The 13,583-nt window shown below is 36.7% G+C and overlaps 1 protein-coding gene across 27 annotated transcripts in view; it reads right to left on the minus strand.

Annotated features, from left to right (window-relative positions):
• Positions 1-7,901, minus strand: part of LOC106064207 (uncharacterized) — a 68,686-nt gene extending 60,785 nt beyond the window's left edge. For all 27 annotated transcript variants that reach the window (XM_056039438.1, XM_056039379.1, XM_056039397.1 and 24 more), the window contains exon 1: positions 7,749-7,901. The gene's annotated coding sequence lies outside the window, so the exon portion shown is untranslated. The remainder of the gene's footprint in view (positions 1-7,748) is intronic.
• Positions 7,902-13,583: the final 5,682 nt, after the last annotated feature.

The following is a 13,583-nucleotide window of genomic DNA, read 5'->3' on the forward strand; positions in this document are numbered from 1 at the left end:
ACCCCCTTAAAGAACATTACAAACGGTTGCTATTCCATTTTTTTAATAAGAGAAATTCTTAGAGATGCCTACATAACATATATTCTATGTGTGTCTATAGTCACTGTGTGTATTTGAGGTTATGTTTTAAACTCTCAAAAAATTTGCTTAAATCCTCCTCATAAACACAGCCTGTAATATATATATATATATACATAATATATTAGCTAGGCGAAATAACCCAGAAGTGCGGAAGTAAAAAATTACAGATAAAATTGAGATTGCGTTTTTGACTTTATTTTTTACATAGGCCGCACTTGGAAATTTATTACACTTATGAATGAAATGTGAGAAGTTTTAAACTTGTGTTATCGATTACTTTAGACAATGGCCTAGTTCAGGGGTGGGCAAACTGCGGCGCGCCGGAGTGCTTTATGCAGCCTGCGAACACCTACAGAAATTAGGTGTGTACATATAAAAATGCAAGTGTATTAAAAGTACTGTAATTCTAAATATCTATATAGATTATTGTGAAACTGTCTCATTTAAAAAATTTTCAAGCAAACGAAGATTATTCTTATAGGTATACTCTCAGTCTAAGGCCAGTATTTATTTAATGCTATGAAGAACTGCGTTGAGTATTAGGTAAGCTTGGAAAAAAAAGGCATGTTACAACTGATGGAGGTCGATCTTTGACTGAGATAAACATTTATTTTTAAATAAAGACTATCCCAACCATAAACTCTAAACAGGAAAGTTTGCACAAAGCTGCATAAAATAACTCGATAATGATTACAATTATAAATCAGCTATCAAACTCATCAGGGGCTAAAGGCCTTGATCACAGACAGTTCAGAAAAGTACTTGAAGATTTAGAAACAAACTATTTCAATGTATCCGCTGGCTTAGCATTGGCAAAGTAGTGAGAAGATTATAAAATCTCAAGGAAGAAATTTTTATGTTTGTTGAAGGACTTTGTTACTAATATTTCTAATGAAGAGTGGAGGACAGACTTTATGTTTTTAATGATGACTATTGCAATGGGTTGTTTGCATGTGCAAGGCAAATGCATGTTAAATCTTTTCAAACAAAGCTTTCCCATTTCTACAGGCAAGCAAGTGATAACAGGTTTTGTCATCTTCCTTTACTGAAACTGAAACTATTTCTAGTGAAATGGTTGAAAATACAAGACTTATTTGGATTCTTTTATAGTGGAATTTATAAAAGCTAATTTTATGACGTCAAGAACAAGTTTTCAATATAATCAGTTCACCATTTAACACAGAAGCTGATTCTGCTCCAGATGACATAACTCCAACAAATTATGACCTGAAAGAAAAGTTCTAGTCAATTCTTACGCAAGAGTTTTATGGGTGCCAGAAGTTATATTTACACACTTTAACTTTGCAACTAAACTTTCACATTATTCGGGTACACATACATATGTGAACAAGTAATGTTTTGTCGATGGTGACTGACAGTAATTTGACAGCAGGCACGAGGATAACAAATAGTAAGCTTGTTCCACAGATCTGGAACATTACGCACAAGTATGTGAAATATTTCACATTAAATACAACTGTACATTTGTGGGGAAATGTGATTTTAAAAGACATTAGCAAAGTGGGGTTTTTTTTAAATCTTTAATTGGTTTCAGAAATTGCTAGCTCAATTGGGATTTTGAAAAAATGTGAAAAAATGTGAAAACAAAATGAAGAGTGAATGTTAATACAGTGTAAATAAGAATTAAAAGACATTATACACAGTTAGCTAGCGTATTTTTATAAGTTTTAAGTATATATATATGTGCGGCCCCCCCTTTTCAAAAATTTTATTTAATGCGGCCCTCAATAAGAAAACGTTGCCCACCCCCTGGCCTAGTTAATGCTTAATTACATTTTTTTAAAAAGTTATTTATCATTTTAAATTTATCATCAAAAATACCCCTTTTTTGTTTTTAGCTATACAGGGTCCAGGAAAATGCCCAATGATTATTTATTTTTTTTGGTGCTAGATATAATGCCTGGCTATAATTCTACCAAGTTTTATCGCGATATATTGATTGCATCACTCAAAAACTTGAAAATACGGTTTAGCATTGTGGGCTACAGGATTTACAGGTTTTTTTTATAGTTTTTGATAAGGAAATTTTGTCCTCGATGTAAAACCACTTCAGGCCACATAAGGCGTAATATTCTGGATATATTCAAATAGTTTTAGGTTTTATTTAGCGAGAGCATGAATTGTAAAGCGCATTTGAAAAAAAAATTTTTCAGACGATTTTGATCCCACTTTAAAAATATTTTGTTATTTTCTCAACGCCGCCATTTTGTCCCCGCTTCATCAATATTTACATTTTAAACAAGTAAAGTTCATAAATATAAATGAAATAAGATTTTTAACTTTTTTACTTTTTGAGCTGGGAAGGGGGGGGGGGGGGAAGGGTCTCGCCAGCTTAGCGAGTGAGACGCTCTCATCTTACTTGTTCCATGTCAACCAATGTTAAGCCAAAAAAAATCATAACTTTCTAACTATTAAACATACAGTCATAATTTAAACACCATTGGAAAGTTCTTTCAAATATTTTAATGATGTAAGAACGAAAAATTGTTTTTTCAAAGATAAATTTATATTTCACCTCCCTATATATATATATATATATATATATATATATATATATATATATAAATATGTTTCACTAAATAAATATGCTTATTTTTTTATAACACTCAACAGATCCAGAAAAGCTATACCTGACTTATTTTTTATTTAATTTTAAAAGCTGCATTATTCTGTTTTCTTACACCCCCCCCCCCCCCCGCATAATTTTAAACAAAAAGAAAAAAGAAGTAGATAAGATGTAAGTACTGCTCCTTCTAGTTCTAAATCTAGTCATATAACATTTTAGAGGTGCAAACTATTGAAGTCCTCAGGAGGTGGAATGGGCTGCAGGACTTAAGTATACTTCTTGCACTATTTCTTTTTCAAATTTCTTGTTTCCTTGGCTTTTAAATAACTTACTGACTTTTTCAGGGTTCATAGCCAATTTCATGAATGATTTTCCAGGTTTTCAAGGTAGAATTTTAGATTTTCAAGGTATGCATCGCACCATAGCAAGCATTATATATGTAAACATATTTACATACAGATGACATAAATATGTAAAAAGAACAAAATATATGTGTATTTATTACTGAAAAAAGTATTTATTTATTTATATATATGTAAGTGTGTGTGTGTGTCTGTCTGTCCCATTCGTTTGTGTGATAGATTTTAAATATCTTGCCAACATCCCACTCAGAACATAAACATGAGCAACGTCATCAGCTGGTATGTCTACAGAAAATGTAATGAAAGTTATCACATTTAATTTAATCAAGTAACAACTTGACTGTCATCCCAAAACCTCAAACAACATTATTTTTCAAAGATTTATTAAAGAACACTACAAATGGTTATTATTCCATTTTTTTTTAAAATAAGAAACATTCTTAAAGATGCCTTCATTATGTGTATTCTCTGTGAAGGAAATGTACATTCTTAGTTCCAATGTGTACCATAGAGTCATGGAGGGCATTTGGGGTAATGTTTTATTCTTGTATTAACTGAACTTAAATCCTCATAAACAGAGCCTGTAATATATAGGCCTATTTGGTTGTTTAATTGACATTTGCTTACTAAGTAATGGCACTATATTCATGATTTTATAATTATGTGACAATTTGGAAAACATGGTAATAAACTCCAGCAACTTAGTCCTACATTGCTACAAAAGTGTTGCGACAATTTGTGAAAAATGCCACAACGTCATTTCCATGGTTGAGCTTTCTTTTTGTTTGACTAGATCAGGAATTCTAGGGCAGTCTTGGCAAGATCAGAACAAATGTCATCTTCTGCATCAAATATACTTCTGTAATTGACAAGTTAAAAAATACTGTTTCGCAAAGATACGGGGTTGAAAATTTAACTTGTTGCTCTAGTTCACATACATCGTTAAAGAGCGCTTCAACCTTCGATTTTGTTTTCTTATTAAAAACTAGAAAAAAATCATTTTCGAACTGTACTTCAGCTTACCTGAGTGTGAAATAACAAACATTTTTGGATTCATCAAATTCATTAAAACGCTTTGAAAACAATCGAATGTTTATTTAAAACACAGGAATTTACAAAATTCAAAGGGCTAACGTTTTTGTGTGGTAATCACTAATATTCGTCGATGAGTTAAATATGTTCTGATGACTTTTGAGTGACTCATTCTGTACCAAAAGTTGAACACCTTAACCAACGACCAAGTAAACTTTGACCAGCATCTTTGCAGACACTACACATTTTTTGGACGAAATTTTATTTTTTTCCAGAAAAAGTAACGCCTGTATAATATAAGATAAGATAAGAATTAGCATTTTTGTCCAATACTGCAAGTGCTGTAGTAGACGTTTCAACAGGTTTACAAAGAAAGAACTCTTCTTTAAAATCGCCATCATTTCTATACCCTGGCTTTCTTGTCATCTTTACAACTATACTACTGTGTATCCTTGTAGGCAAAGCTGGGATGTTTGTTAACAAAATGATGTTTCAGTATGTACGGCCTTATTGACTGAAAAGAGAACTTCGATACATGATGTCGTATTGCTAATAATAAACTAATGTGCTTCTCGTAAAATTTCACCCTATAAATAATTGAAAACAAATTATTACACATTATAATGTTTAAAATGGTTTAGATTAAGTAGTTTCTCTACATCTTTCCTTGAATTACAATTATAGTGGTGTTGTTTTTTAAGTAAACTTTTTTTTTTAAATGTGTAAAATGTCGTTTTTTGCTAGAAGAAAAAAATATTTTTCTTAAGGTCTTGGGCGACTCCTGGTAAATCGCCAATCGACCCCAAAGTGGGTCGCGACCCACAGGTTGAGAACCCCTGCTCTAGTCTAAGTCTAGCTAAAAACTTAGGCTAAATCAACAACAACAAGCTTTCATGGGAAGACCACATTGGAACTCTGACAAGAAAATAGCTCAGCGACTCGGAACTCTGACAAAGAAAACAGCTCAGCGACTCTTTTTTCTATACAAACTCAAATAGCTTTAAACTAAAGAAGAAGATCCTTGAGACTTTTACAGCGCGACTATACAAAATCTGCTAACATACGGAATAACTTGTTGGCAAGGCAAGCCTCATCTAAACTGTTGCAACGTCTAGAAAACATCATTAAAAAAGCATCAAAAATTACACTCACAACATTACCACATTTAAAGGAACTTTTTTAACAAAAGTGGCTAAGAAAAATCGAAAAAATCTTGGAAGACAACGGCCACCCGCTCCATAAGAACTACGTCAGGTCGTCGCGAAGTGGACGACTGCTGTCAATCAAAACAAGAACGGAGCAGTACAAACACTCGTTCGTACCTCACTCTGTCAGACTCTATTACTGCCACTCATTGATCAGGAAACATGAAATGCACCAAGATATCTGTGTGTAGTCGCTGAATGAACTCTTTATGACTATGACTATGTTGTCTGTTGTATTTATGTGTATTTTTCTGTTGTGTTGTCTTTATATGAGAAAAGAGTCCCTGTAATCACAACAAATTTCCGTAAGGATCAATAAAGCAGTCTTAGTCTTAGGTCTAGTCTTTTCAAAGTCTTTGTGACAGTTTGTCTACACTGCAGACACAGTCTACATTCTATAATAAATAATACTACTACTAGAGTAAAGGATGGTTGTCGGCCACCCAGGTTTCGTCTCGCATATCGGACACCTCGATGTATTATTATTAAATCTTCTTTATTTGAATGTTTACTACCCAACTTCCGCATAAATATTGCGCATGGACTATTTTGTCACACTTCCGACACGTACAGCTCCCTTTTATATTGAGAGAAAGTAATTTTATCTGGGGTCAAAGTAGACTACTGTAAAACTTAGCTTTTTTTCTCCCAAGGGGAAGAACGAGATAGGGTCTGGAGCTAAGACGATTTTTAAGCCCCTAGATACATTACCCAATTAAAACCCAGATATAATGCTTCTAAATAGGCACTAGAAATAGATAAATTGTACAACCCAGACTCTCCTTTTCCACTTAACATGTAAATAGGGGGTGGCCAACAAGTTTTACCTTTCTGAATAAGAAAACATATCGTCATATGACGCTAGTCATCAAAGGGAAATAACTTGACACAGTACTTATGGGGAAATAAACAAATTGTTATTGTTTTTTTTTAAAACATTTACAAGAATAATTTTGTTGTTTGTTAAAATAATATAGTAGAAAATGTATATTCAAGTTATGTATGTGTTCTTGTGTGTGTTTGTTACATGTTTCACAAAAAAAAAATTTGTAACATATTTTTTTTATAAAAAAAAAGTTAATGTGGTGTATGCAAAACGTATAACCATTTATTTTAAACCATTTAATATGCAACAAATATGTACAAATGTTATAGCACTTAGGTGCACAGATGTGTACAATAATAAATTGGCATCAATGGGCAGCTGAAAAAAAAAAAGTCACAATAGCAATATCATTGTAGACCTCGAGCCTACAATTATTGATCGACCAGGTGCGCTAAATGGCCATTGTGTGAAACATCAACATTGTAAGAGATTGTCAAAATCAAAAGAGAGTATACTACATGAAGTCTCTCTCCCCCCCCCCTTTTTTCCACGTCTCTTAAGCATACCATTACACGCTCTAAAAAAAAAAAAAAAAAAAGCAGGTACTAGAGTAGAGAGAGAGAGCAGGAGACTAGCAATTATCTGACTGGTACCATAAAGGCTAAGGTGAGAGGCACGCACTGCGCTAGTGGAGCTGTGCTACGGGGAAAAAAAAGTGCCCCGTAAGTAGACTAGAGAGAATACTCCTCCTCTTCTCCCCCCCAACAGTGGCGATTTTTTCCCCTAGCGCGACCAGCTAAGCTAGGCCCAAAGTAGTGGCCGTGGTGTGACGTCAGTTACAGCCGAGAATGAAAGCGTGGAGCGTGGGAAAAGTGATAATATGGCTTGTGTCGTTGCGCTAATGTACAGAATAATAAAATTAAGGATGAAATGTCTTAATAATAACATGTTTAATATATAGAAGACATCTATTTCCTTTGAAGTGTCCGATAAATCTCCAAACCGGCCAACAACTTTTACAGAGACAAAAATCATGACGAAAACTTTTACGCATCAGAAAACCCAACCTACCCCTCTTCACATCAGATCTAATTTAAACTATGCGTAGTGATACATTACAAAATAGCTATTTTTATAGACAAAAGGATGACGAATTCATTGACACCATCAGTTTATTCATAGGTTAGACCATTACGGAGTTATGAATTTTGAAACTTAAAAATGGCCGGAGAATGGCTTAGCGTGTCCGACAACCATCCTTTACTCTAGAGTCTAGATCTACTATCTAGACTATATTTGTGTTAAATCTAGATTAGTACTATGTAACTATTAGTATTATACCAGTTAGATATAGCTATCAACTTCTGCATTTTTAATTTTTATCAATTTTATGCCTTATCATAGTCTTATGACTTATGGCCGAGTTGGAAAAGTTTGCAGAGCCAGGGCCTGTGTGTCAAGGGGCCTGAGCTTAGTGCAGTACTTCTACTTGTGAGTAACATTTGAATCTACTAGGCTACATTTCTACGACGACTAATACAATGATTACCAAATTAGTCGAAAAGTCATTATTAATACTAAATTAGATCTATGTTGATTTATTGAATGGGAAGCCATTTTGACAAAACAGATTTCCAAGGGATTTCATTACTTACCGTAATTTAGGATAAATTACAAAAACATCATTTCTAGGACACCACAGACGCTTGTATCGACCTATTTAAAAATTATAATTCTATGAGCATGCGCAAATAAGTAAATTTTAGCCGTGTTTGGCTAAATGGCAACCCCGTTTTTTTTTTTTTTATGTTTTTTAGTTGGCACCAATCTCGACACAACTTTTTCAGGCCTTTAGCAATATTTTAAACTAAAGAAAAGAAAAAGCTCCAACTGTCAGATCTTTTACACCCCTTCACTTTATATGAGTTCAATACTGCCCTAAAAAATCAAGAAGTCTAGAAAATTTCCTGGACCCGATAAAATAAATGAAATGAACCTGGGACCTGAAACTTGGGATCACAGGCCCAAAACTGCATACTAATTTATCAACCATACATGAAGAACTGGAGACATAGGAATATTAATGGAGAGCTACAAACATCATAGCAATTTTAAAGAAAAATATACCACCAGAGAATCCAAATGTTATAGGTCAATATCTCTAACATCTAACATTGGCAAAATGGCAGAAAAAAATATTAATAACCGACTTCATTGGCGTCTTAAAAATACATGCTCACTCCACACACTAGCGAATCCAGAACTTTGGAGGGGGGGGGCGATTTTTTTCCAAACCCAAAACCCTATCGCTCAGTAAACCATAGCCCTATGCATTAACGTGCGTCTTATATAGATCTATATATAAGAATTTTTAAAAAGCAGAATTTCTCAACCTTCGGCGAAAAAAACAAAAAACAGTCATGTTAAGGCCTTTCTCTTGCAAGCTTGGGGATCTGGGGGAGCGCTGTAAGCTTCACCAGTGGGGCCCCGACGCCAAAAGCGTTTTCTTGCATTTTTCACTGGAGAAACGCATTCTCTTGACATCTACAGCTCATTATCCATTAGTGGAGTTTACCCCGACGCCAAAAGCGTTTTTTTTTGCATTCTTCACCTCAGAAATGCATTCTCCTGACATCTACAACTCATTATCCATTTATCCATTAATGGGGTTCGCCCCGACGCCAATAGCGTTTTCTTGCATTTTTCACTGGAGAAACGCATTCTCCTGACATCTACAGCTCATTATCCATTACGCCTAAAGCATTTTCTTGCATTTTTCACAACAGATTCTCCTGACATCTACAACTCATTATTCATCAGTGGGGTTCGGAGCGAAGCCCCGACGCCAAAAGCGTTTTCTTGCATTCTTCACCTCAGAAATGCATTCTCCTGAAATCTACAACTCATTATCCATTTATCCATTAATGGGGTTCGCCCCGACGCCAATAGCGTTTTCTTGCATTTTTCACTGGAGAAACGCATTCTCCTGACATCTACAGCTCATTATCCATTACGCCTAAAGCATTTTCTTGCATTTTTCACAACAGATTCTCCTGACATCTACAACTCATTATTCATCAGTGGGGTTCGGAGCGAAGCCCAGACGCCAAAAGCGTTTTCTTGCATTCTTCACCTCAGAAATGCATTCTCCTGACATCTACAACTCATTATCCATTTATCCATTAATGGGGTTCGCCCCGACGCCAAAAGCGTTTTCTTGCATTTTCCACTGGAGAAACGCATTCTCCTGACATCTACAGCTCATTATCCATTACGCCTAAAGCATTTTCTTGCATTTTTCACAACAGATTCGCCTGACATCTACAACTCATTATTCATCAGTGGGGTTCGGAGCGAAGCCCCGACGCCAAAAGCGTTTTCTTGCATTCTTCACCTCAGAAATGCATTCTCCTGACATCTACAACTCATTATCCATTTATCCATTAATGGGGTTCGCCCCGACGCCAATAGCGTTTTCTTGCATTTTTCACTGGAGAAACGCATTCTCCTGACATCTACAGCTCATTATCCATTACGCCTAAAGCATTTTCTTGCATTTTTCACAACAGATTCGCCTGACATCTACAACTCATTATTCATCAGTGGGGTTCGGAGCGAAGCCCCGACGCCAAAAGCGTTTTCTTGCATTCTTCACCTCAGAAATGCATTCTCCTGACATCTGCAACTCATTATCCATTTATCCATTAATGGGGTTCGCCCCGACGCCAATAGCGTTTTCTTGCATTTTTCACTGGAGAAACGCATTCTCCTGACATCTACAGCTCATTATCCATTACGCCTAAAGCATTTTCTTGCATTTTTCACAACAGATTCTCCTGACATCAACACCTCATTATTCATCAGTGGGGTTCGGAGCGAAGCCCAGACGCCAAAAGCGTTTTCTTGCATTCTTCACCTCAGAAATGCATTCTCCTGACATCTACAACTCATTATCCATTTATCCATTAATGGGGTTCGCCCCGACGCCAAAAGCGTTTTCTTGCATTTTTCACTGGAGAAACGCATTCTCCTGACATCTACAACTCATTATCCATTAGTGGGGTTTACCCCGATGCCAAAAGCGTTTTCTTGCATTCTTCACCTCAGAAATGCATTCTCCTGACATCTACAACTCATTATCCATTTATCCATTAATGGGGTTCGCCCCGACGCCAATAGCGTTTTCTTGCATTTTCCACTGGAGAAACGCATTCTCCTGACATCTACAGCTCATTATCCATTACGCCTAAAGCATTTTCTTGCATTTTTCACAACAGATTCTCCTGACATCAACACCTCATTATTCATCAGTGGGGTTCGGAGCGAAGCCCCGACGCCAATAGCGTTTTCTTGCATTTTTCACTGGAGAAACGCATTCTCCTGACATCTACAGCTCATTATCCATTACGCCTAAAGCATTTTCTTGCATTTTTCACAACAGATTCTCCTGACATCTACAACTCATTATTCATCAGTGGGGTTCGGAGCGAAGCCCCGACGCCAAAAGCGTTTTCTTGCATTCTTCACCTCAGAAATGCATTCTCCTGACATCTACAACTCATTATCCATTTATCCATTAATGGGGTTCGCCCCGACGCCAATAGCGTTTTCTTGCATTTTCCACTGGAGAAACGCATTCTCCTGACATCTACAGCTCATTAACCATTACGCCTAAAGCATTTTCTTGCATTTTTCACAACAGATTCTCCTGACATCAACACCTCATTATTCATCAGTGGGGTTCGGAGCGAAGCCCCGACGCCAAAAGCGTTTTCTTGCATTTTTCACCTCAGAAATGCATTCTCCTGACATCTACAACTCATTATCCATTAGTGGGGTTTACCCCGACGCCAAAAGCGTTTTCTTGCATTCTTCACCTCAGAAATGCATTCTCCTGACATCTACAACTCATTATCCATTTATCCATTAATGGGGTTCGCCCCGACGCCAATAGCGTTTTCTTGCATTTTTCACTGGAGAAACGCATTCTCCTGACATCTACAACTCATTATCCATTAGTGGGGTTTACCCCGATGCCAAAAGCGTTTTCTTGCATTCTTCACCTCAGAAATGCATTCTCCTGACATCTACAACTCATTATCCATTTATCCATTAATGGGGTTCGCCCCGACGCCAATAGCGTTTTCTTGCATTTTTCACTGGAGAAACGCATTCTCCTGACATCTACAGCTCATTATCCATTACGCCTAAAGCATTTTCTTGCATTTTTCACAACAGATTCTCCTGACATCTACAACTCATTATTCATCAGTGGGGTTCGGAGCGAAGCCCCGACGCCAAAAGCTTTTTCTTGCATTCTTCACCTCAGAAATGCATTCTCCTGACATCTACAACTCATTATCCATTAGTGGGGTTTACCCCGACAACAAAAGCGTTTTCTTGCATTCTTCACCTCAGAAATGCATTCTCCTGACATCTACAACTCATTATCCATTTATCCATTAATGAGGTTCGCCCCGACGCCAATAGAATTTTCTTGCATTCTTCACTGCAGAAACGCATTCTCCTGACATCTACAGCTCATTATTCACCAGTGGTTCGCCCCGACGCCAAAAAGCGTTTTCTTGCATTCGTAACTGCAGAAACGCATTCTCCTGACATCTACATCTCACTATTCATCAGTGAGCTTTGGGACGAAGCCCCGACGCCAAAAGCATTTTCTTGCATTCTTCACTAAAGAAACGTATTCTCCTGACCTAAAGCTCATTATTCATCCTATTAAAAAAGGACCTTTTGATTAATGTTGTTCTTGAAAAATATTCTAATATGAATTTATAGGCCCTTAATGCATTGCAAATAAAACCGATTTGCTCCTTGAAATTAAGGCTTTGAGGATCGCTGCCGAAAAAAAAAATGGTTCGATAAATAATATTCAATAAACTATAATGTATAAATTGTGAGTTATAGTCCCAAATTTATTTAACCATGATTTAACTAGAAAAATATCAGATTGAGTAAAGGTGGGAAAAAGGCGACTAGAAAAATATTGTTTGAGTTTAGAACTCATCTTAATTGTGACTCTTATACTGAATTCTAACTTTTTCAAAGCAAACGAATATTCACATTCAACTAGAGTAACACCTTTAGCAAAATCCCTAAATTTAGAAAGCCTTCAGGACAGAAGACTCAAAAGTAAAGTAGCAATTATACATAAAACACTGAACCATAATCTTCAAATACAAAAACAAAATTTAATAAAATACTCTGAAAGACACAAAGATTATCTCTTTCTCTCATAACTGACGATACCAGCGTTGATTCCACTAGAATGTGGTAAATAATTACGGAGAGAAAGAGTTAAGGTACACTCCACGTCCCATATGCTAGGACAAATTTGTACAAATACTCCTTTTTCCCTAGTGCTATTAGAGCATGGAATGGGTTGCCTGAGCTAGCCAGGAAAACCAGTGACTTGGCAGAATTTAAGTCATTGGTTAATATGCATTACTAAATGCATGACGCGTAGGACGTAATCATCTTCTTTTTTTGAAGTAAAGTCTGTATTATATAAGATAAAGTCTGTCTTAAAATAATTACACCAAATGAGATCATGACCATAAATAAACCCATACCGGCTCGGCCGTCACCCGGGTTACCAAGAGCCGCGCCTACCGTCACAGACCAGGGAATAGGTGAAAAGTATATTACTGGTCCATACAAAATAAAACAAATCACCATAGGAACATGGAATGTGAGATCACTAAGAGACGAATGAAAAGTTGAAGACCTCACACATCATAGGACTCTGAAATGCGCTGGAAAAACATAGGCAAAACAACAACAGAAGATGGCCATAAACTGTACTACACTGGACTACAAGATGTTCACGAACAAGGAGTGGGGTTTCTTGAACACAGGAACTGTATCAACTGTTTTATGAAGTGTTACCCTATATCCAGTCGACTCATCCCCATACGTTTTGTAAAATGTTTTACATGTTTCGGATGTTTCTTCAGAGTTGAAGATAGTGTACTTCCTAGTCCAAACCTCCCGCAGGACGGCGGGGGATGGGAGCGGGCAGGGTTTGAACCCGGGACCATCGATAAATCCAAACGACTGTCCAGCGCGCAAACCGCACGACCAGGCAGCCAGTTCATATGCATCACCCTTCAACATCCCCATCATTCAAGCCTACGCTCCTACATCAACATATGACGATGAGGCAGTAGAAGAGTTATAAATTACAGGAAAAGGTCAATAAGTCCCGAAAAAGAATATCCTTGTTGTATAAGGAGACTGGAATACCAAAGTAGGAAGCGACTCCTACCAAACCTGGAAAGGCACATGTGGAATAGCAGTAAGCTCTAAACTAATGAACGAGGTCAACGACTATTAGAATTTACGAAATACAACAATCTCTTACTGGCTAACACATTAGGATGCCAAAAAGAATCAAGTATGGCACAGTCCCTATGGAGAACACCACAACCAGATCACTCGATCATGGTGCAGCAGAGTTTTAAGGCAAG

The sequence above is a fragment of the Biomphalaria glabrata genome, chromosome 1 (genome assembly GCF_947242115.1).
Source record: "Biomphalaria glabrata chromosome 1, xgBioGlab47.1, whole genome shotgun sequence".
Classification (NCBI taxonomy): Eukaryota; Metazoa; Mollusca; class Gastropoda; family Planorbidae; genus Biomphalaria; species Biomphalaria glabrata.